The sequence below is a fragment of the Rattus norvegicus genome, chromosome 19, assembly GCF_021556685.1.
Source record: "Rattus norvegicus strain SHRSP/BbbUtx chromosome 19, alternate assembly SHRSP_T2T, whole genome shotgun sequence".
In the NCBI taxonomy this organism is placed as follows: Eukaryota; Metazoa; Chordata; class Mammalia; order Rodentia; family Muridae; genus Rattus; species Rattus norvegicus.
This window is the reverse complement of record NC_141552.1, coordinates 69,908,467-69,933,041: the sequence shown is the minus strand read 5'-3', so window position 1 is coordinate 69,933,041 and position 24,575 is coordinate 69,908,467. Positions and strand designations below refer to the sequence as shown.

At 47.4% G+C, this 24,575-nt stretch overlaps 1 protein-coding gene and 1 long non-coding RNA gene across 2 annotated transcripts in view; one reads left to right on the top strand and one right to left on the bottom strand.

Annotated features, from left to right (window-relative positions):
• Positions 1 to 24,575, bottom strand: part of LOC147999624 (uncharacterized) — a 113,255-nt gene that overhangs the window by 71,102 nt on the left and 17,578 nt on the right. The window lies entirely within an intron of this gene.
• Positions 1,703 to 5,851, top strand: LOC147999625 (uncharacterized). The gene is made up of 3 exons (XR_015643684.1): positions 1,703 to 1,918; positions 3,470 to 3,617; positions 4,596 to 5,851. It is a non-coding gene; the product is annotated as an uncharacterized LOC147999625 (long non-coding RNA).

Genomic DNA, 24,575 nt, shown 5'->3' with positions numbered 1-24,575 from the left:
ATATGCTATATATAAATAATATATTTAATATTAATGTAATATATTTATATGCTACATATAAATAATATAATTTAATATTGATTTAATATAATATATATCAAATGTAATATGTTTAATATATTAAATACAATATAAACTATATTTAATATGATTTATTATAAAATGTATATTATATATAATTTAATATAATAATATACTCATATATATGTATTATACATATATATACATGTGTGTATAGCTGAGGATATGTATTTCCTCGGTCTGTATGTCATTTGTATGTATGTTTTAATGCTGATCATTAGGTATTGGATAACCAACTGGTGTCCTCTTCCCTGGAGAAGACTTTCTCCCACTCTCGGTATTCCACAGTTGCCTGTAGTGTCTTTTGTAGTAGGAGTCTATCTGATCTTCACAGCAGAAGTGGAAACAGGGCCTAAGGCATAAATGTACTTGCAGACTCCTCTTTCCTCTCTGGCTGCACCCATTGCGCCATTGTCCTGGAGACCGGTGGATGCCATTGCTGCTGAAGTTCTGGGGAGGAGAGACAGAGAGACCTCACTGAAGGGGCAGGCTTGTCATAGTGCTCTGGTCACAGAGCCCAGGGACAGGCTTTAGTAAAATGAGAAGTTTCCTGTCTTCAATCATGCCAAACATAAATCCTTTTCCTTCAGCAGTCGTGACCTCCTGGTTTCCCTTTGATGTGATGCAGGCTAACAATCTCCCACAGACATCATTGCTGTGGTCCTCAGAGCCAAGGCCGGCGGCCTGGTGTGGCTAGAGTGACGGATGGGCTCTGATGACGAGAGGTCCAAGGGATTCTGGGTAAAAGGTACTTCTGAGGAGCCCAGATGCATGCTCTGACTCGCTTTTTTATCTCTTGTTGTTGCTGTTATTGTTATTATTATTATTAATCATTAATTATTCGTACTAGGGGTTGAATTCTGGATAAGCACTCTGGTATTGGGCTACATCTCCTTCCTTTTTTTTTTTTTTTTTTTTACCATTTATTTAGATCCCCTTGCCCAGGTCGGTCTTGAACTCACTCCTTACTCCAAGCAAGCCTTGAACTCACAATCCTCTTGCCTTGATCTCCCATCAAGTAAGATTCCTTTCCTGTCCTGGCCCAACAGGCCTGGCTACATTAGCTCTTGTAGTTGATTACTGGCTTCTTTATGTGAAGATTATGTTAGAGTTTGGGAACTGTGCTCAGCGTTAGAGTGTTTGCCTAGCAAACACAAGGCCAATGGGCTTGGTTCCCATCACCAGCAAGAAAGAAAAAAAATGTCTTCAGACGCTGCCCTTTAAGCCACAGTCTCTTGAAAGCACTCGGTCCTCTACCTGAAATGACCTGTCAGCCCTGTCACTGATTAGCCTCAAGCATCTGTGGAAAGCTCTGGGTCCAACGTCACCATCTAATGGAGACCTTCCCAGGCCCGGATAAGGTGGGTTTCACATCATTCTGTCAGGACGGTGGTGTCTGTCTGCCCAGCTTCATCTCCTCTGTTGTACCACACTGTCAGGGACCCTGCCGGATATCAGTGAGGATCGCATGGTCATCATAGAGGCTGTCGTACCTACAACGGGTTACTCTGTATCCTGGCATCTCTGCCAAGACCGAAAGATCCCTGAGCACACGGAATTTCCTTGTTTGTTTTGCACTCCCTACAGGGACCGCTTGTTTGTCACCTCAGGTGCCCTTTCTGAGACTGGAGTTGCCCTACCTGTGAGCAGAGGACCCGGGTCACATCGCCTGCCCAGCAGTTTCTGACAGGATTTCCTTTTTACCCTCCACTTGCTTTCTGTTTGTTTGGCTTCTGAGACAGTTTTGGTGTGTAGCCTTCATATTGCTACACAGCCTAGGCTGGCCCTGAGCTCATGGTGGTCTTTTTGCCTCCCCCTCTGGAATCCTAAATAACAGGTGAGCCCTGCCACCTCTGGTCTTTCTGTCCCCACTCACACACTTCTTGCTCATGTCGAGTCCCGAGAGGTCTGGATTTCTCTCTTTCATCGTCACTGGTCAGACGACCATGGACCTCACCGACCTTCGGAACATCATTGACCCAGTTGTGCGTTTGTTGTTGGTTCTGTTGGGTTCTGTTTGGTTTCACTTGGCTTGGTTTTTCCAGACAGGGTTTCTCTGTGTAGCCCTGGCTGTCGCAGAACTTGCTCTGTAGACCAGGATGGCCTCAAACTCAGAGAGTCCCTTGCCTCTGCCTCCCAAGTCCTGGGAACTAAAGGCATATGCCACCACTGCCCAGTTCCAGCTTTTATTCTTGACACCCCCACCCCCTGACAGCTCACCACACTGGTTTCCTATCCCTTTTCTCAATTAGACTGTGTGAACCGCTCTTGGCTACAGAGTCCCCTGATATCCCGTTTTAGGAGGTGTGGTCCGTCACTCACCTCTCCCCAGTGATCAAGCATTCGAGGTGGCATGAGGGCAGATGACAGACAAGGGTCTAGTGTCCTGGGGCGCTGTTCTTTGTGCCCTGTTCTGCCATGGCCTACCGGATCAAGAACGGACTGACTCAGCTGAATTCATCAATGGCTTCTTTGCTGCTGCTTCTGAAGTTGGCCGATAGATGAAGCTTTGAAAGGGAAAACATAGCCCTTCGTGTGAATGTGTTTTAAAAGAAACCCCGGTGCTGCCTTCCATTTAGCAGCTTGGCAGTCACTCCTTCCTTCAGACTAGACCGGAGGCAAGAGACCAAAGCCCCATGGGGGAAAAAGTCCTTCTAAAATTTTTAGTGTTCATATTCTTTATAGAGCCTGTGTGTGTGTGTATGTGTGTGTGGGGGGTGCGCGCGCGCACGCGTGCACGTGTGTGTGCGTGTATGTGCCTCTGTGTGTGTGTCTGTGTATGTTTGTGTGTGCACACGAACGCACGTGCATGTGTGTGCGTGACACTGGGGGTTGAATTTAGTGTGTCGTGGGTGCTAGGCAAATGCTATACCACTGAGCCGTCTCCAGCCTTCATCCTCCACAGTTTGGCAGGTTGCAGGTTACAGATTATTTCCAAAATCAACGCTTTTGTGTTATTCAATTGCCACTGTGTTGTGGGGCCATGCTAAATACGAGTTCAGTATATTTTCGGCCCTTACTTTTCTCATCTCTGGGACAAAAGATCCAACAGAAGCAACTTAGAAGGGTGTTTGTGGCTCAGAGCGCAGGGTTGCACCCGTCGTGGTAGAGGTGTGATGACGAGGAGATGCGGTTCATGGTGGTAGCGTTGGGGCTGGCGGTGCAGCTCTTCACATCCAGGCGGGTTAGAAAGCAGAGAACACACACGCATCGCATCGGGAGCAGAGCGTGGCTCTAATCCTCAAGGCCTTTCCTTAATGCCATGCCCCCAAAGACTTCACAGCCTCCCAGGCAGCATCGCCAGCTGCCGAGACCAAGTGTTCAAATGAGCTGGGGGAACACATCGGGCATTCAGACCGTGTTCACCGCAGCACCTCATGTTCCGCAGATGCAGCCCCACACACTGGTCTCCCTACTCTGCACATTGGCGAGCACTGGACCTGAGACACATGGCCCCACGGAGACACTCTGTAAATGGGACACCACGGCTGCCTCCCGCCCTCCGTGGCTCGCTCCATCTACCCTTTCCCGATACTGTAAGAGAAACGTCTGATATATTCCCCCTAGTTCTCAAAGATTCCCTGTGAATTTTTAATGCAGTGGTGAATTCCATCATGTTTTATTCCTGATCCGTCCTTTTTAAGTGGAGCATTGTGGATCTTGAGAGCCGTAAGAAATGGGGGTGAGGTGGGGGGGGGGGCTGCAAGGAGGATTGCTGTAGACCGGAGTCCTAGCTGTAAATCCTGAAGTCAAATTACCTTTGTGAACTAAATGGTACCTGGGTTTTATTCAAGTGAAAATCTGGCCAATTGACTGTGATTTAGAAAGATCACTCTTCCCCATACTTCAAATGCTCTGAAATGGGCCCCGCCACCCCTTTTGCAATAGCCTGGAGGAACTTAATGCAAATCAAGATTGTATTGTTTAGTCTGAAGCTATGGAGGCTGACAGAAAAATTGGACTGCAAGCATATCAAATGCAGTGTTGAAGGTACGAACTGCTACTTGCCATTCAATAGGACACAGAATTAAGATGGACTTACAGTGCTTACGGCGGGTCAGATAATAGGAGCATAAAAATCCTCAAGGTAGCTAATGCACGGAGGATTTTTGAAGTGCGTGTGCATCATGCGTGTGCATGCACGAGAAGGTCAGAGGTCAACCTCTGATGATGTTCCTCAGGAATCATCTATTTTGGGATGGGCTCTCTCACTGGGGTGTGTGTAGACCTGACTGGCTGGCTGGTAAACTTCCAAGGCTCTGCCTTTCTCTACCTCTCTAGAGCTGAGATGGCGGACACAGGTCACTTGGCCTACATTTTCCTCCTAACTGTGGGAATGGATCGTCATGGTTACATATGGGCCTATGTCGCAGGCCTTGATTTGGTCTCTAGTAAGCCAGACTGTGGCATGTAGCACATGGTGGGCCCTGAGCAACACAAGGAGACACCGATCCACGGCCCTTTCCATGCTCAAACTCTTACGAGCTCTGCTAAGTCGGAAAACCCTTTTCCAGGCTCCACAGACCTCTGAGACACAGGAGCTCCTTGCAATCAATCCTCCGGCTTCGATGCTACATTGTAACCATTCTCAACTCCGGCTGCAGTAGAATCATACAGCAAGACTTTTTACTGGGCCTGCGAGTGGGAACTACTCCGCTCCAGTCAGATCAAGTTCTCTGGAGAGCAGGCCGGCTATGGTAGCTTTACAAAAGCTCACTAGGTGGAGTAAAGATGGCTCTGTGGTGAAGAGCAGTACTGTTCTTTCAGAGGGCCAGAGTTTGTTTCCCAGCACCCAATCTAGGGAGACTCACAACTGCCTGGAACTCCAGCTTCAGGGGTATCCATCACCCTCTTCTGACCTCTGCTGATATTGTGTTCATGCGCACATGCCCACCCATAGACAGACTCATAAATACAATTAAATCCATATGAATAAATATAATTAAAACTAATAAAGATAAATCCTTTAAAAATCCAGCTCATCAGATACACGTGTGTGTGTGTATGTGTGTGTGTGTGTGTGTGTGTGTGTGTGTGTGTGTGTGTGTCTGTGTCTGTGTCTGTGTGTGTGTGTCCCTGTCCGTCCATGTGTTGGGGTCATATGCATACATGTGAATGTGCCTGGAGATGTTCATGGTGACCAGAGGTAATGTTCTTTAGGAGCTGCCCACCTTGTTTTTTGACACAGGGTCTCTCACTGGGATCTGGGACTAATGGAGTAGACTAGGTTGACTGGCCAGCTAATCTCAGAGAGCTACCTATCACTTGGAAGTGCACAGAATAATGCCTGCCCTTTAAAATGAATGTCGGAGTTCAAACGCAGGTCTTGCAAGGCAAGTACTCTACCCAAGGCATCTTCTCAAACCCTCCCAGATGATTTAACATTCAACCTAGGTTGAGAACCACCAGATCAACTGTCATAATTTCAAGGAGAGAGAGAAGAGGGGCGAGGAAGAGGAGGAGACAACGAAACCCCAGTGTTTCAACAAGTTTTTGAAACACTGAGCAGTCCTCCTCCACACAGACTCAGTGTACACTTTCGTGAGGAATCATTACCAGTAACTGAAAGACTGTCTCCTCTATGGCTAGAGAGATGGCTCAGTGGTTAAGAGTACTCCCTGCTCTTACAAAGGACCCAGGTCAGGTGTTTCACTGCTCCCTTCAGCATCAAAAGATCCAATGTCTCTGGTCTACACAGACACGGTGTTTATGTGCATATAACCATACATATAATTAAAAATAATAAAAATAAATATTTTTTTAAAAAAGAATGCCCATCTTGTGTCGTATTTAAGTAAGCTAGGACTGCCTTGAGGTTTCGGATAAAGGTAAGTTCATCAGTCAAGAGTGCAGTCAGGAAATGTAGAGTTGCAGGTCTAGTGTAGTCTGGCTCAGGCACATCCTGGCTGTGGAGGGGAATCCCAATCAGATGGCCCCATAATTGCTCTTCCTGTCTCTTCAAATCTTGCTATGGAGCTCCATGAACCCAGAGCCATTGAACCCTGAGGTCTGTTACCATCCTCTAGGCCTGACCTCTAAGTGGCTTCTTCCAAACAAATTCTCTCTCTCTCTCTCTCTCTCTCTCTCTCTCTCTCTCTCTCTCTCTCACACACACACACACACACACACACACACACACAAACACACACACACACACACACACACACACACACACACACACGCACGCACGCGCGCAAGTATCTCTCCCTGATATCTTTCCCATTGGATCTTACCGGCTTTATAATTTATTTTTTCCCCCACTGTTGTAACAAAATGCCAGGAGCTGGATACTTTATTACATAAAGAAGTTTATCTGGATCACAGTTTTGTAAACTGAAAGTCCAAAGTCGGGTGTCCCCCACCCCGACTCTTGCCTGGCTATGTCACATCATGGCAGGCAGGCAAATCAAAGGGAATGATCAAATGTAAGACCGACAGACAGATAGATGGACTGATGTACAGACAGACAGACAGCAAGAAGGGGCTGATCTTTTTCTGCTTTTGGACAACTCCTTGTCAAGGACTAGCTAGAATCCTTTAAGACCTACATTAATCCTTTCTGAAGCTATGTCAGGAAATCAACAGTTCACAGGTCAGCAGCGGCAGCTCGATCCACTTGCAAACACTTCACGGATACACCAGTAGTCTGTTCAGTAGTGTCGGGATAGCAAACATGAATCAGCAGCAGTGGCACCACCTAGCAGAGACAGCCAGGCCTCAGCCTCAGCTCGAGTCAGCAGGAGGGACTAGGGCCAAAAGGAACACCAGGAAAAGTTCTTGGCTGTGTCCCTCTTGGTGAAGCAAAGATCAGCAAAGACTGGAGATCAACAAGTGTTGAGTTATGTAAGCAAGCCAAGCTCGGCCTCTGTCACTGTCCATTGAGTCCTGGTTATACTCCTTCCAAGCATCACGTGTCCTCCATGGGTCTCACCTCAGCACGTCTGTCACATGTCCGTCTCAGCTGATATCACTCTGCCAATCAGCCCAAGTCCTCAGAAGTGGCAAGAAACTACAGCACACCGCCAGAAGTTTTTTGGTGCATTTCTCTCTATGGAGTCCCAACAAATGGACCTCAACTATGTGATGTAAGGCAGATCGATACATTGTTGCTAGCAAACAATCCTTCATTATGTGTCCTTTTACACGCTTGCTTTAGCAGAACATACATTCTCCTGTATCTGCTTCGGTTAAACGTTCCTTCACAAGTCTGCCTTAGCCTTTCACCTGTGTTCACTTCGGCTAAATGTTTGTGTTTGTCTCAACAAAACGCCATCCAACCAACTTTCTAAAAAAAAAGTTAAGTTTCCACTTCAACCAACTTTCAGTGTGACTACATTGGGGGTCTCGGGCTCCAGAACTGGGAGAACATGGTGCTGACTCCTTCAGAAGCTCAAAACTTGGGAGTTTATGTTTTGTGGAGTTGGAAGAGCCCAGTCTTCCACTGCCCAAGGATAGACATCGGGCTGTTCTAGGGAGAGCCACTGGCCCTCACTCAGTGTGTGCTTCAGCCTCTGAAGGCATTTTAGTCCCTGTGGTCCGGGTACCAGGATCTTCTTGGGTCCCAAAAAGGATGAGAGGCAATAGACAGAACCCATAGAATATGATAAAGGGCTGGACCAAGGGGATAAAGAGGGAGGAGAAGGATGGCCCACAGATTCTGCCTCAAACTAGATGGGTCCGCCATTACTGAAATGGGGGATCCTGAAGAAGATTCCAGTTAGCTCCCTTATGAGCCTCAGTCTTCCATGTTTACTCTTTTCATTTAAATGTCTTTCAAACGATGCTTTCTATACGATTTTATAAATCATCCATCAGTAGTTAACCAATGTCCTAATTACGTATAAAGCCAGACCCAGCCAAAGGAATAAAAATGTTGACCATGACAACCAAAACTGGATTCTGCTTACCTCACCCTTTCCCCAGGCATTCAACACGACCATGGTTCATTACAGTTAGTCATGGAAATTGAAAGAGAGGAAAAAAAAATCTAGGAAGCTGAGTTTGTGCTTTCTGCCAAAATGTACTGTCCTGTTGTGGTCTGGCTTCAGGGACCTGCTCCAGAGACTGGCCTATGCTGAGTGGCTCTCCAGCTAGCCCCACCACCTCCTCCTCTGTTGGTCACAGCTGTCGCTCAAGCAGTGTGTACCGAGCACTGTTTCTACTGGACACCGTGCTATGTGCATTAGCAATAGATAAATGAAGCACAGCTAATAGTGTCAGAGATTTCAACCCACAGACCTGTCTCACTGACCCGGACAGTCGCCAGAGGAATGGAAGCCTGGAGCTCCAAAGCAGAGACTCCCAGGTAGCCACACAAGCCCCCTGGGGCACTTGACTCAGGTGGTTAGAAGTGCATTCATACCTGCCTCTTGCTTTGTCTGTGGCTTGAAGTGACTGACTCTGTTAACCAGCAGTGCTGTCACTGGGACCTCACTGACATCCTGTCCAGCACGCACTGGGCTGCACAGAAACAGCTGGTGGCCTTTGCAGACCCTGACCATGTCCTTCACACTTAGCCTTGCTGCCTGAGCCCTGGACTACTCACTGAGTGACCCTACCTGCCCTTGGGGGTTGGAAGTGAGGTGGCATGGAGTCAATGACACAGACTCTGGGAGCAGGTGAGAAAGGCTGCAGCGAGCTCATCCGAACTCTGCTGCAAGCTCCTTTAAGACCCTCCACCTGCACCCCCATTGGTCCCGAGAAAGCGTCTCTTCTAAACAGCAGCTCCCAATTGGCTGGCATCGTCTGCACCTGCAATCCTTGGTCTTTCAGGTAGTCCTCAGTTAAGTCCTCCTGCAGGAGATGCTTTTGTGGCTGAGAGGCCCCTGGCGTTTACATAGAGGTGAGCCATCTCTCAGGCGGCTACCTTTTTGCTACCATTGTTCCAACTTCTCCCCCACCCCCAACCCCCCAGGGCTCCTCTTCCACCTCAAGCTTCCTCCATCTCCTGTACAGGAAGAGCCATTGTCTCGTTGTCTCGTTGTCTCGTCTCGTGACTGAGGGCCATTCACCCTGCACTTCCCATAAGACCTGGGACCTGAGCTTGACACACACCTTGACCTCTGACCTGACTTCTCACCCCCACTCCCTTACTTCCTGCACTATTGACTTCCTAGAGCCCCCTGGAACTGCTTTGGCCTTCCTTATAGCCTCGGGTCGTGTGTATAAGCTCCTTTTCCCTTTCCCTGAAATTCTCACTGTCATCTCCTCAGAAGGGAGGTAGAACACGCCTCCCCATTGTGTCAACATAGCTAGTGTTGTTCCATCCAGGTCGCTATAACAAAACATGAGAGAGTAGGCGGCTTACAGACAACAGGTATTTGTTCTCATAATTCTGACGGTCATAAGCCCAGGAAGTTCAGAGTTTGGCAAAGGCTTTCTTCCCAGGACACAGAAGGTACCTTCTCATCGTAACATCACACAGAACAAGGAGCCCTCTAAGATCTCCGTGGGTGTTTTTCCATACGGGTACTGATCATTTGGTAAGGGCTACCACACTCATGACTTAATCACTTCCAAAGAGCTCCACACTCATGACTGAATCACTTCCAAAGCCTTGCCTTATAATTCCGACACCTGCAGGTTAGAGGCTCAACCTGAGGGAGAGGGATGGCTAAGCTCATACATGTTCACTTAAGGGAGAGGGGTGGCTCAGCGCGTGTTCCAGCCACTGCAATTCATCGGTCCTTCCATTTTCGTCCTTCACAAGGTCATGACCTCCTCCTCGCTGAACGACACAAGGGCAGAGCCCATCTCTATCAGAGGAGAATGCTCTGTAAATAAATGAAGAAAGTATTGATCACAGAGCTGTTGTTAAGGAGGGAGATGTGCCACAGTTGATGGACTGCATGCATGAGGGTTTAGACGCCCAGCATTGTGCATGCACAGTGTCATTTGCGTGCTAATTGTAAGTTGCTAGGACTCGGGACTCGGTCAGTGATCTTCATAATTTCAGTCTTTCTATTCTGACCTGGCCTTTAATGCAAATATTTTCAAAATTATAGAGAACTTGTACAGCTGGAATAAAACTGGAGAGAATATGCCTTCGGTATTGGGTGCTTCCAACAGAGCCTCTGGAGAAGAACTGAGCCCAAGGCAAGCCCCAGGCGGGTGAGCACACTTCCTTGATGCTGTGAGGGATTAAGGCACTCTGCCTCAGGCAGGGCAGGGGAGTTCAGAGAGCCAGGGAAAGTCTCTTCCTGGTTTGCTTACTAGGTTCTCATCTCTGAGGTTCCTTCTTCCTGGCAACGGGGCCACAGGTGAGACTGGAGCATGGTTTTAGGCCTCCCACAAACCTATAGCTGGGTCCTGGGAAGAAAACTGGCTTCGTGGATTTGACTCTTCCTTCCTGCGCTGATTTTGATGTATCTTTGGCAGCATTGGGTAGGAGAGACTGTTAGGAATGAGAAAGGCATTTACAACACTTATCAGTGTTCCTTCCCGAACTCAGGGCCCCAAGAACCAGAGTATATGTGCATATGTGCATGCAGGCAGGCACATATGCGTGTGTGTGTGTGTGTGTGTGTGTGTGTGTGTGTGTGTGTGTATGCATAGGTATACATATAAGAAAATACACAGGTACTAAAATATGCATGTACAAAGAAATTCATACATATAAACATGTGCCTATGTATCGGATACAGATATGCATTCATTCCAGCAGGCATGCATGCAAATACACAGGCACACAGGTATGTGTGCATACAGGCACACACTCAGGCATGCCAGTACCCATGGAAACAAATGAGCATCCACCAGAAGTACATCCCACAAAGGCACCGAAGCCCGGGAGCAGGGACTGTGGGCCCTGCCCAGCCCTCTGAAGTGGTTTCATATGCTGACAGCTGGGCCCTGTGATGGACTGTTCACACTACCAGAGACTGTCAGCATTGAGGATGTATTCCGCAAAGCCCGAAGAACAAACTTGCACTTTTTCTTTGGAGAAAAAAAAATCCTAAAGGTTTGGGGAAGTTGAGCCTTGCTCTTCTTGACGACGAAAGGCTGGAGCCACAAGGATAAGATCCGTGCTGACTGAGATGTCACTGATCTCTTGTCTCCACACTCAGAAGTTCCCCACTTCTCCCTCTTGGGTCTCTGGGCTGGAGTGAAAGTGAATGATTACATGGTCATTCGGGCCTAGAGCCCAGAGGTCAGCACCAGCCCAATTCAAATGCCTTTGTGGGGCTTACTTCCGTGTGCTGTTGGGCAGTGTTTTGGAAAGGAGGTCCGCATATACTCCTGATCCACTGGGGATGAGAACATGGACTCCTCTGTAGCCATTTGCTCACTCCCTTGACCAGCACACTGGGAGCTCTTACATGGTATAAAGAGAACTTCTTATTCCCTTTCCAGCATTAACCATGGCACACACAGACACATATACACATGTACACACATACAGACACACACCAACATACATATATACAGGCACACACAAATATATACAGACACAGGCACACACACAAACATACACACAGACAAGACACATACACACACACATACATACACACATATACACATATACACACAAACATATACAGACATACACACGTGTATAGACATACACACAAACATACAGGCAGACACAGACACATACAGACACACACACACATGCACACAGAGAGACACATACACACAGACACACAAACATACCCAGATTCACACACAGACACAAACACAGATTTGCCCACACACATTCATATAAACACACATACAGGCACACACACGTACACATACACTCACAGACACATACATGTTCACACACACAAGCATACACAGACACATACACAGGCACACACATAAACACACACAGACACAGAAGCACATACATATACATACAAGCATACATACAGACACTCACGGGCACACATGCACATACACACAAACATACACAAGACACATACACCGGCACACATACACAAACACACAGAGACACAGACACATACATACAAACATACATACAGACACACACACACACACACACCTTACAGAGCACATGACCTATTTGCTCTCAAACGTAGCCCGTTTTCCTGATTGTCACATCACTTTTATGCTCCTTCCTGACAGACACAGAGCTCCGGCCTGCAGCCAACACTGAACGCATCTTCCCTGACACCCAGGTCTGCTCCTGGCTTTCCCTAGACCAGCTCTTTTCAGTTGCCCCAGTATCAGCATAAGGGCTCTGGATCCCATTTCATGCCCTGTGGAAGGAGAAGCCTCGACACGGGATCCACCTCCACCCCGGTAGCCATTACCTAAGGTCACACAGCTCACAGGGCTGACATTCCCAGAGCATCCTGAAACATGGAAAAGTCTCAGAAGGACACAGCCCACGCTGGTACCACACATGGCCCTGCCCTGCTTCTCCTGGAATAGCTGGCGCTGGCCAACGATAGCCAAGTCACTGTGTGCAGCTTGCCCCACTCAGAGCCCTTTTCAGATGAATTATTTTTGCACCTGTGTTCAGATTTCCAATTATAAATCTATTCTGTCCAAACACGGGTTTTAAAAGGGATGTTGGTAACCTCCGGAGAATCAGACCCTAGGGTGTATGGAGTCACCACAGGAAATGGAATCCTAAAATATTCGGAGCATGAGCCGAGAGGATCTTAAGGAACCCAGTTGGGCTTCCTCATAGCACAAACAGCAAGCAGGAGCTCGGAGGGGTTCAGCAACTCGAGACGGGATCAGCAGTGACTTTACTGAAGAACAAATATTGATTCGCTGTATAATCTGTCCAACGAGATAGGGATACAGAGGCAAATCAGTCACAGTCCCTATTTCCCAAGAACTGAAGCTCTGCTTGTGAGTACGGTGGACACACGTTTTTGTCACACGTTACACGGGTGTTTTCAGGTGCATATGCACAAGTGTAGACGAGTGTGGATGTGCATGCACATGCATGTGATAATGTCAGGGTTACCTCTATCATCTCTTCTTTTAAAGTTTTACTATGTTTTGCCCGCTTATACATCTTTGAATCACATGTGTGCCTGGTGCCAGCAGAGGTCAGAGAGGGCATCAGGATGGATGGTTGTGAGTCACCATGTAGGTGTTAGGAACCAAACCCAGGTCCTCTGTAAGATCAGAAAATGTTCTTCGCAACTGAGCTGTGTCTCCAGCCCTTCCACCTTATTATTTTGAGACAGGAAGATGATCAACTGGACTAGTCCACCGAACTGGACGAGATGGTTAGCCAGTGACTCTGAAGGACCTACCTGTCCCCAGCCTGCCCAGGGCCAAGTTTACAAATGATCTTCCATTATTTTTACACTGATGCTGCAGATCCGGACTCAGTTCCGCATGCTGGCACGGCAGCTGCTTTCCCTACCTAGCCCTCTCCAGAACTCAGAGTTTGGAAGGGCATCGCAGGTCTACCGCATGGCAGAGAGCTAGTGCCCATCACACGCTGAACAGGCTGGAACCACACCTTAAGAACGGAGACATGAGTTGTGAGTCCTGTGTCAGCAGAGGAAATTCTGCTGGCACGAGAAAGATTTTCTAGTAAGTTCATGTCAAACATCTAGCCCAGGCTGTGACGACAGCCCCTTCCCCCTTACTCTGTTAGTGATGCCTTAATGTGGACCACATTTAGAAGCAGTTGCTCTCTAGGCCCTGCTGTGACTAGTAGAGACTGGGATGAATCCAGATGTACCAAATGTCCACCTTCTAGCTCACTCTGACTCTGAAGAAGACAGCACCCAAGGCAGGGAAGACACCCTCTTGGTCCCACCCTCCCTTTGATCTTCTTTCAGCCTGTAACCACAGAGCTGAGAAGCTGAGGCAGAGCTGTGGAGAACAGAGAACAGAGAATCTGAGCTGCATAGGAAAATAGGAAAACCCTGACTCAGATAAATAAATAACAAACAAGTAAATGTTTTAAATTTAAAATTCATTTATTCCCACTAAGTAATTACTTTCTAGCTGTACTTTAGATTTTTCCTTCCTAACTCCTTCATATTGTTGCTAGTGAAGTGTGTCAAGCCAACACAGCTTACCTTTAGTTAAGAAGCCTGGCTCTCTGGAAATGCTGAGCTCAGGACACTGTGTGCTTCCTGAACTTGACTGACAGTTTGGGAGACAAAGGGCAAGTGGCCTGCAAGGACACACCCACTCATGACCCATCCACTCCAGGCTAGGGGAAGAAGAAGTCAAAGCCACTGCTCTGGTCTTGCATAGGGAAGAGAAACCCTTGGTTGAGGCAGAGAAAAAACTAGTTCCAAGGGCTGGAGAGAGCACTTACTCTGTAAAGTGCTTGCCCTTTGAGTGGGAGATTCTACTTTTAAACCCCAGAATCTGCATGGAAAAAGCCAAGTGCAGCGGCAGCCCCTGTATTCTCAGTACTGGGAAAGCAGACAAAAGGATCCCTGGCACCCTGGCCAGTCAGCCTCACCTAACTGGAGAGAGTTTCCAAGGACAAGACGGGTGACTCCTGAAAAATAATGCCTAAGGTTGTCTTCTAGCTTCCACATGCATGCTCACCTACACATGCTCACCTGCACATGCACACCTGCACATGCACACCTGCATCCACACACAGGAACACGCACACCTCCATGTGCATACCTGCACATGCTCACCTGCACATGCTCAACTGTACATGCACACTTGCACCACACACACACAGTAACATGCGTGCACACTATGATGGCCAAGTCCCACTGTCAAATTGACAGGGTCTAAAATCACCTAGGAGACAAACTTCTGAGTACGTCTGTGGTGAGGACGTTCCTAGATTGGTTTACTAAGGTAGAAAGACTGTCCCTAAATGTGGGTGGTACCATCCCGTGGAAAGAATAAAAAGAGGAAGTGAGCAGAACACAACGTCCTTCTCCTTAACTGATGTTGTAATGTGACCAGCCTCCTCAGACCCCCAACAGCATGCCCCCCACGCCAGGATGGACTGTATCCCTCAAACTGTGAGCCAAAGATACTCTTATTTCCTTAAATTGCTTTTGTTGGGTGTTTTGTTTCAGCAATGAGGAAAGCAACTAATGCACATAAGCACACAAGCACACAAGCACACACACACATGTACTTCGTGCATCACACAAAAGCCCTGAGAGTAGGAACGGTTTTGTTGCTCAATATCTCCATTCCTTGCCCAACTCCTTCCTCTATCCTTCCTGCTTTTTTTCAACCTCGGAGGAAGAACGTCTATGGAGGCCAGGCCCTGGCACCGGACACTCTTGCTCCTTCCTTTGAGGTCAGTTCTCTGTGAGTACCTCGTCTTAGCCACCAACCCTGCCTTTCCCTTGCTCCTTTCTGTGTCTGCAAAACATGTCAACAACTCTGTCACTCACCTGCCTGCTTCCCAAGCCACAGCTCCCACTCAGGTGTCCCTTCTCAATGGGCACCCCCCACCCCACTGCCCTCCCTCTCTCTGATTCCTCCATCTCTACAGACACACCTTCGCCGCCACTGGGAATACAGATTGGCTTTCACGTGAAAGCCTGCTTTCCTACTTTGGAGGTGTGACAGCCTCCTCGGTTCGGTCTGGGCCAGCATCCACTTTCTCTGGGGTCCTTTGTCCTAGGCTGGTAACTCACATGTGCAGGACTCCAGTACGCATCCACTCGAGGGTCGGGTATGGTCTGCCTTTCCAAATACAGAAAGCTGAGTCTCACTGGCTGTCTCTTAAAAACTGCAAACCTATCATTGGCCAGTGGACTTTCCCTCTCTCCTCAAAGCTGCCTCTCTCTCCCCTAATCTGCATGGCAGTTACTCACAACCAGTGCCTATCGGGAAGTTTCAGTGGAACCAGGATTACCTCAGGGGCCTCCTTCTGTTTCACATCCCCTATCCAGTAGCTTCTTAATCACACCTTAAACCTGTTTCCCTTTGTCATTCTACCCTGATCCTTTAAGGCCAGCTCAACCCCAGGCTTTGTCCAGGTGGCCCCCCAGTGCAGCTATTTCAGGCAGGAGCCCCACCCTGGGCCTCATTTCATTGTTCTTAGCGACCAGTTTCCTAATTCCCACCCTTGGCTTCTCTACTTGCTGTATCACTGGCTTGAGATTTCCCGTGATGACTCTCCATCTGCCTTCTACTTCTGATTTTACATAGGGAGTCATGCCCACTCTCTAGTAAGAATATCTTAGTCCATCCCTACCCGTGACTCCTGCTGGACCCCTCCACTGTCCAGGCCAGCTCCAACTTCTGTGTTTCCATAAAGTTCAGTTCCTTTCTGTTGCTGTATAAAATATCCTGATAAAAACGGTAACTTAGGGAAGAAGGGGTTTATTTGGCTTACAGTTCCTGGTTCGAGGTCCATCACAGTGGAGAAGTCAAGGCAGGGACTTAAAGTGTCATCCATGGCAGCGATCAGAGAGAAATGAACGGAAACTTGCATGCTTGCTCTTCAGGACACCACCACACTCCAACTAGGGAATGGAGCCACCCACAATGGGCACCCAACCATCAATTAACTATGTTCCTGGGAAGACAGAACACACACATCTTCTCACCCCAGATGGGGAGTCCAGGATAGATTAAAGTACGGACACCACCAAAGTCCAATTTGGTGAACCAACGGGTTTTACTGGAGTTACTTACAGGAATACAGGTGAGGGGTCACTTACAGGGGCAGAAATGACTCAAAGACTGCTGTATCACCAAGGGCCACCCCAGCATGGGTAACAGCTCACAATCTGGAGCTCACTGCACAGCCTGTAGGCAGCTCAACAGGTTGGAGTGTGTCCTTTCCAGGTGCCTTAGTTGGCCCAACTCTCTTCCAGGCAGCTGGTCTAGCCTCAGAGTCTTCTTTGCAGCTCAGTGTCCTTCAGACTGAGGGAGAATCTCGGCTTTTATAGCTTACTCTGGCAGAGCGGGGCCTGGAGAATCTGGTCTGTTTCAGGAACTTCCTGAAGCCATTTTGAGTTGTTTACCTTCCCATTAAAGGAGCTTCCCTTCAGGGTGGGATGTTTTAGTCTGGCAGGAAACTTGTTACATAACACACACCCATAAGCAAAACTGACCTAGACAATCCCTGGGGCCATCCTCTCTTCGCAGGTGAGTCCCGCTTATGGCAAGCTGACTGTTAAAAACTAGCAGGTGTGGATTTCATTTAGGCATCCATTTCTCTCACAGAATATAAATTCCTTGGGTGGAAGGATTCGCTCTCTCGTTTCCTTGTCTCTGAGCTCTAACACAGCACACAGTAGGCTCAGCAGAATGGGTAGACTAGAAACAGCAAAATGGCTGGGTGTACTAGAAACAGCAAAATGCAGAGAGTAGGGCGCATGCAGGGAACACCTGGGTGTGAGTCAGAGCAATGCACAGTTGTACACATGCCGAGGGAGGCAGGGCTGCCAAGGACCAAGCTACAGGCTTACATCTGTGGCAGTGGTTCTCAACCTGTGGTTCTCAACCTGTGGGTCTCAACCTTTTTGGGGTTGAATGATACTTCTACAGTGGTCACATATCCTGCATATCATATAGTTACATTGCAATTTATAAGAGTAGCAAAATTGGAGTCATAAAGTAACAACAAAAATAATTTTATGTTTGGGGGTCACCACAACGTAAGGAACTGTATTAAGGGGTCCCAGCATTGGAAAGGTTGAGAATGCAGCAATCATTTATTCTAAAGACTGGAAGGTGCTATTATTCTAAGGCAGCCTCGTACCTTTTCCCTTCTCTCAGTGTCGTGGATTTCCCACTTGCCGTCATTTCTCTGCCTGGCTGGGATGTTTTATACCTGTAAAAAGCCACTCAAAACATCACCATGAGTCTCCAAGTCAGCGGCCAAGATGTCTACATACCAGGGCAGGGTTTGAGAGGGCTCTTCTGTTTACTTAGATCAAAAAGACTGCAACGGTCAGTCTTGATGATCAACTTGACAGGGTCTAGAGTTTCCTAGGAGACAAACTTCCGGGCAGGTCTGTGATAGGTTCTACATCATGTTAAAGGAGGTGAGAAGACTTGCCAAAACGTGAGTGGCAGCATCCCATGGTCCCTGGTCTGAATGACAAGACACCTGAGCTCCGTCATTGTCTCCCCCGAGCTGTAGATGCAACTGACCAATGCTTCACACTCCTGCCACGATGGCCCCACCCCAGACCCCCATCTTGATGGACAGCACCTCAATCTGTGTAAAACCAGCCTCGCTGTCCCTAACTTGGTTTTGTCAGAGAAATCTTAACTACTAAAGACCTTGGCCCAGGGTTGCTCCCACCCTCATGAGCACACCCGGGAGCGGTTTGGTCTGAAGACCTCCCCAGAGGCTTCTCTCTACCAAGTGTGAACAGCCATTGGATGAGCCTGGCTGGCGCTCAAGAGCCTTGCTGGGATTTTCCACAGCCGGGTCCAGGCTTCTCATTGGTTTTCTTCTTTGTTGTTTTCCTGTCCCGCTGTGGTGTGATTAGAACACAGCTGTTCTTACGGCTCGGTCCCTTTGGTGCTATGAGCTCAAGTTCCGCTTGCCTGTCCCCAGCCAGCACTCTTGGCTGGCTGACTGTTCAGCAGCCAGTCCCGATGCATCAGCCTGGATGTGGGTTTTTTTTTTTTCCCTAAGACCCTGTGGAAACTGCTGGTTATGTGCACAAGCTGTGCACACAAGCTGTGTGCATTTGGCATCCTGCAATCACTCCTCTGAATGGCACTGGTCAGCTCTGGCTCCCGCTGAAGGGAAAGCCTGGTCCTTAGGATGGAGTCAGGCCCTGCTTCTTATCTGCCCTGCTTATGTATGGCAGCCTGGTCCCTTTAATCCTCCTCCCCAGCCCTGTGATCTAGTTGGCCACTTACTCTCAATTAATTGCTTCCCAGATGTTGAGTGCGCCCCTACCCCTGTTCTAGATGAGCCACTAATAGTGACCACGAGACAGCACAAGTACAGGGAGAAAGGGCTCGACAGGTAAAGTCACTGCTGCACAAACAGGAGAACCTCAGTTTGAGCCCCAGAACCCAGGTTAAAAAGTCAGGCGTCATAGTACACATTTATAATCTCAGCACTGGGGAGACAGAAACAGATTGGTCCCTGGAGTTCACTAGTCAGACAGCTGGTCTACTTAGTGAGCTCCAGGCTATTGGATGGCACCTTAGGGATAATACCCAAGGTTATACTCAGGTCTACATCCCACATAAACACACACTCACACACACACTCAAGGCAGACTCTAATAGAAGGGTAGAGTTTGAGCTGAGAATTCAGAAGTTCTAGATCTGGACTTGGGGCAGGACTCAAGACCAGGAGCTTGATGGTTTCCACTTGAGTTTACCATTTCCCAAGGAGCCACTGCAAAATGCCTGGGGACAGCAGCCTCAGATGACATCCATGCACAGATGCGTCCTCATCCTCTGTTTCCTCTCCCCGCAGCCTCTGAGCAGCAAATTCAGGTCTGTCGGCCACAGTGCAGCGTGCTGGGGATACTCATGCTCTCCTTGTCTGTGCTGCTTAGCGCTGTGCATTCTGCCTGCATGGCTTTTCTAAGCCTACATGAGCTACAAATAGATACCGCCCACATTTTGCCTCAAAGATCCATTCTTTGATTTCTCCCACTTGCCAAGTCGAACTCCGAGCTGATGTTTTATTTATCCGTAGCAACGAGAGATGAAGATTGCCATGAATAACCGGAATGTGAACATTCAGAGCCAAAATTCCTACGTCTTTTCCCACCAAATCTTTATGCCAGGGTTGTGAATTGGGGCTGGGGAGTGCTTGCCACAGAAGCATGGGGACCTGAACTCAGATAGTCAGCACCCATGCAAAAGAATGGCAGAGGGGCACGCGTCAATAGCCCAGGCTATAGCTGAGGAGACAGACAGACATAGATTCCTAGGGCTAGTTGGCTGGCCAGCCTAACCTACTTGGTGAACTTCGGAGTAATAATGAGACCTGTCCCAAAAACTAAGTTGTGTTGTGGGGGTGGTGAGGGAGATAGGGTAAAGGATCCAAGAGTTTTCTAGTTTGAAAACTCACAAACCTCACCAATCCCTGAGCTCACAATCCCACCAATCCCTGGACAATCTCACCAACCCTGGAAAGCTCCAGCCCCAACCCCAAAAAACCCTATATAAAGCCTCCTCCTGCTGAGTTTCCAACCACCCCTGCCCCCAGCTTCTCACCCAGCAAAGGCCGCCACCCTCTTGTGTGTCTCCGCTTAAACCTCCTGTGTGAGGTTTGCTGTGCTGTGTGACCTTTTTGTATTCCTTGGTTCCCAAATGCCAGGATACTTTTCCTTTCAGAGCTGTAACACCTCCAGGGGGTAATTGAGGAAGTTGTTTAAGGTTGAACTGTGGCCTCCATGCACAGAAAAGCACTTGCCCACTACTCAGGACGTTGAAGCCAACTACACAGTGAGTTCATGATACACTTCGGTGATTTAGTGAGAACTTTTCTCAAAATAAAAAGTAAAAAAGCAGTAGAGTGCTTGCCTAGTGTGAGTGAGGTCCTAGATTCAACACCCCCCACCCCTCCAATACTGGAAAGAAATAGAACTTAAACTCAGGGGCTCTGGGTGGAACTCAGATGCCCTGAGGGTTAAGCAGAGGTGGGAGGAGCTTGTGCAGGAGAGGCTATAGCTGAAACATGAATTAAGAGTGTGTGTGCACATATGTGTGCTTGTATATGGATGTGTGCCCATTTGTCTGTGTAGATATGTTTGCATTTGTACGTCTGCATATGCATGTGAGTTGGTGTGTGCATGTGGATTGTCTCTGCATCTGTCGGTGTCTGTATGTGTGTCAGTGTCTGTGTGTGTGATGTATATTTGTATGTGTCAGTGTGTTGGGTATTTGTGTGTCTGTGTCTGTCTGTCAGTGTATGTGTGTATATATGTCAGAGTGTCTCTGTGTTATGTCTGTGTCTGTCAGTGTCTATGTGTTAGTATGTATCATGTGTATTGTTATATCATTATATAACTGTCTCTGTCAGTGTCTAGGTATTACTATGTATCTTGTGTATGTGTTATATCATTATATAACTGTGTCTGTCAGTGTCTGTGTGTTACTATGTATCTTGTGTATTGTTATATTGTTATATAACTGTGTCTGTCACTGTCTGTGGGTTTCTATGTACCTTGTGTATGTGTCATATTGTTATATAACTGTGTCTGTCGGTGTCTGTGTGTTACTATGTATCTTGTGCATTGTTATATTGTTATATAACTGTGTCAGTGTCTATGTGTAACTATGTATCTTGTATATGTGTTATATTGTTATGTAACTGTGTCTGTTGGTGTCTATGTGTTACTATGTATCTTGAGTATGTGTTATATTGTTATATAACTGTGTCTGTCAGTGTCTGTGTGTTACTATGTATATTTCACATATCTGTTTTTGTCACTGTGTTTCAGTGTCTGTTAGTATCTCTCTGTGTAGTAGCATCTCCCTGTGTGTCAGTCTCTGTGTGTCAGTGTCTCTTTGTGTGTCAGTGTCTCTGTGTCTGTGGATCAGTATGTCTGTCAATGACTCTGTGTGTGTTAGTGTATGTGTCTGTCAGTGCCTGTGTGTCTACCAGTGTCTTTGTGTGTGTGGGTCAGTATGTCTATGTGTGTGTTAGTGTGTTGGTGTGTTATAATCTGTGTGTTGTGTATCTGTATCTGTGTGTAATCTCTCTCACAAGATCAATCTTCACTCCCCTTTCTACCCTCCTTATGCCTTTCCTTGCATGTCTGCAAAGTTTTTTGCTCCCCCCCCCGGGGGGTTGAATGAACCATTCCAAAATGCCAAATCAGTGTGCCTGGCTAAGTATGTATCCACAATGACAGGGGTCAGGAAAAAAGACTGGATGTGTAAAGTTGGTTACTCACTTTGCCTAATTACCTCATCAGTACACTTACTTGATTTCCCAGTGCTGAGCTATGAACATAGCACTCTTATAGAAACAAAAGTTATGTGCCAGCTTTCTATCACTGTGATAAAACATCTGAGAAAGTCAACTCAGAGGAACGAGGGTTTATCTTGGCTCATGATTTCTGGGGCTCATGTATTTCAGTACACAACCTTCTGAATCCACTGTTGCACGGCCTGCTGGGTCCAGGGGATTGAACTCAGGATACCATAGTAGCAAGGAAGGCACGTCACATTACTTTCATAAATAAATTTGTTGCATGTGTTCTGGTTTCTCAGAACAGACTATGTCCACGTAGTCCCCAACAGCAGTACCCTGGATGCTGTAGGTTCCCTGCTCTCTCTGTCCCCTTCCTTTACCAGCTAGCTCCACACTATGCCTTGCCTCTGCCTTTACAAAGATACTCCTCCAAATGGCTTCTACCTATGTCCCTTTTGCCTCACAGAGAATGTACCACCAAACAACTGTGGGACTGCTGTGAGGTGAACATGTCAGGGGTTATCCAGGGGTCACCATCTGTGGGTGAGAAGCCTGGTGTGAAGGGCAGCTCCTGATGCAGGCTGAGTCTGAACTAGAAGACACTGACTGTACCTGGGGGCAGGCGGGGTCTCTGAAGAAAGAAAAAGATAGGAGGGAGCTCTAGTAGAAATGGAGGGTGGATATGAAGCTGCAAGTCACCTTAGGAGATATGAGTGTGAGGGATAAATCAGAGGAGAACCAGCTAAGCAACCTCAAGACACAAATTTGTGTCTATCAGATGAGGACAGAAATGCTGGGTCCAACAGTGTGCACATTTACTGAGAACTGAAGTGACAGACACTTCTTTAACTGTCTCTTTCTTCAGCATCTTTTCTTTTAACCAGTTTATGCAAGACTGAATGAATTGAAAGTGCACAATCTAGTAAATCTGGGAAAATGGATATAGTCATGGCGGTAATCAAGATAGAAACATATCTGTCCTTAGTCCTCCCCAACCTAAAGCTGTCTTTTCATAATGGTCCTTAGGGTAGCTATGTTCAAAATGGAAACAAACTAAGCCAGAGAAGAAAGGGGAGAGGAGTGGAGGGGAGAAAAATGGGAGAAGGGGGGGAGAAGGGAAGAGGAAGAAAAAGGGAGAGGAGGATGAAGGAGAAAGCAGGAGGGGAAAAGGTAAGGGGAAGGGGAAAGGAGGAGGGGAGGAGGAGGAAAGAAGGAAAGGAAAGGGGAGGGGAGGGGGGAAGGAAGAGAAGAAGGTAGAAATGGAAGGCAGGAGGAAAGAAGGAGGAATAGGAAAAGGAGGAAGAACAAAAGGAGAGAGAAGAAAAGGAAGAGGACACAGAGAGGAAACAGAGATGAAATACAGGAGAGAAGCACTGGTGACTTTAAAATCCAAATAAATAAACACTGTGATTTGGAGGGGGGAGGGCTAGAGGGAGGGAGAAAAGGGGAGAGAGAGGGAGAAACACACAGAAAGACAGAGAGACGAAATGGTACGATAAGACTAATCCTTCAAGGAAAACAACCGTCACTGTTCCAGGTTCAGGGATCAAGGACAAGGTCAGATGCCTGGGTTCCTTGCTTTAGGAAGAGATCTGTCTGCACGTTCTTCAGGGCTGAGCTTCCTGGTCCCCCCTCTGCAGCTGGCCGCCCAACCTTGGCCTGGTCTATCATTTTCATCCAAACATTTAGATCTGCGGCTGGGATAGATATTACTGGCTGGGTCAAAAGACAGTTCTGGTATGAAATATTTATACTTCACTGGCCTCTGTCTGTCTGCATCTGTGTAGTTTTGCCAAGCAGTTAATACTTTCCACTGAATATTCTTTATTCTTTTTTGGGAAGAAATGTCTTCAGAGTAGAAACCGGGGAAGGGGGGTGAGGGCAGGCCTCCAAACGTTGGCTTTTCCTGAGACTCTGGGCGCACCTCCCAAAGTAGACAGCCTTGGAAGGGAATTCTGGCCTCGGACTTGCAAATGGTTCAGGCTGTTTATCTTGTAATTCACTGTTGTTATTCTCTCCTGCTTGGTTTCTCTGAAGGAGATTACAGTTTGATAATCAAAGTATTGGGTGGAAGGGAAATTGTCTTCTTTGGATACAGGAGTGAGTCGGAGGGAGCAGACCTCTTCACTTCAACTCAATTTTGAGTAGTGCACTGATTCGAACAATTCCTAGTCAGAGCGTCAATAAAAGCTGTACATTGGAAAGTTCTCTAAAGAAAAAAATTTCTAAGTCTAGCATTCTAAAAAATGAATAATTGTATGTTTACTCCTACCACGGTGTGTGTGTGTGTGTGTGTGTGTGTGTGTGTGTGTGTGTATGTGTCAGTGTGTATGTCTCTGTCTGTATGTGTATATGTCTGTGTGTGTGTGTATGTGTGTGTCTATGTGTGCCTGTGTGTGTGTCTGTGTATGCCTGTGTCTATGTGTGCCTGTGTGTATGAATGTCTGTGTGTGTGTGTATGTGTCAGTGTGTATGTCTCTGTCTGTATGTGTATATGTCTGTGTGTGTGTATGTGTGTGTCTATGTGTGCCTGTGTGTGTGTCTGTGTATGCCTGTGTCTATGTGTGCCTGTGTGTATGAATGTCTGTGTGTGTGTGTGTGTGTGTGTGTGTGTGTGTTTCTTGAAGTGGTGGATCTGAAGCAATGAGTGTATGCTGCACCCTTCCCACTAATGCTTCCAGATCATTCTCTTTCCCTTTTCCCAAATGACCTTGGCTTTGAAATT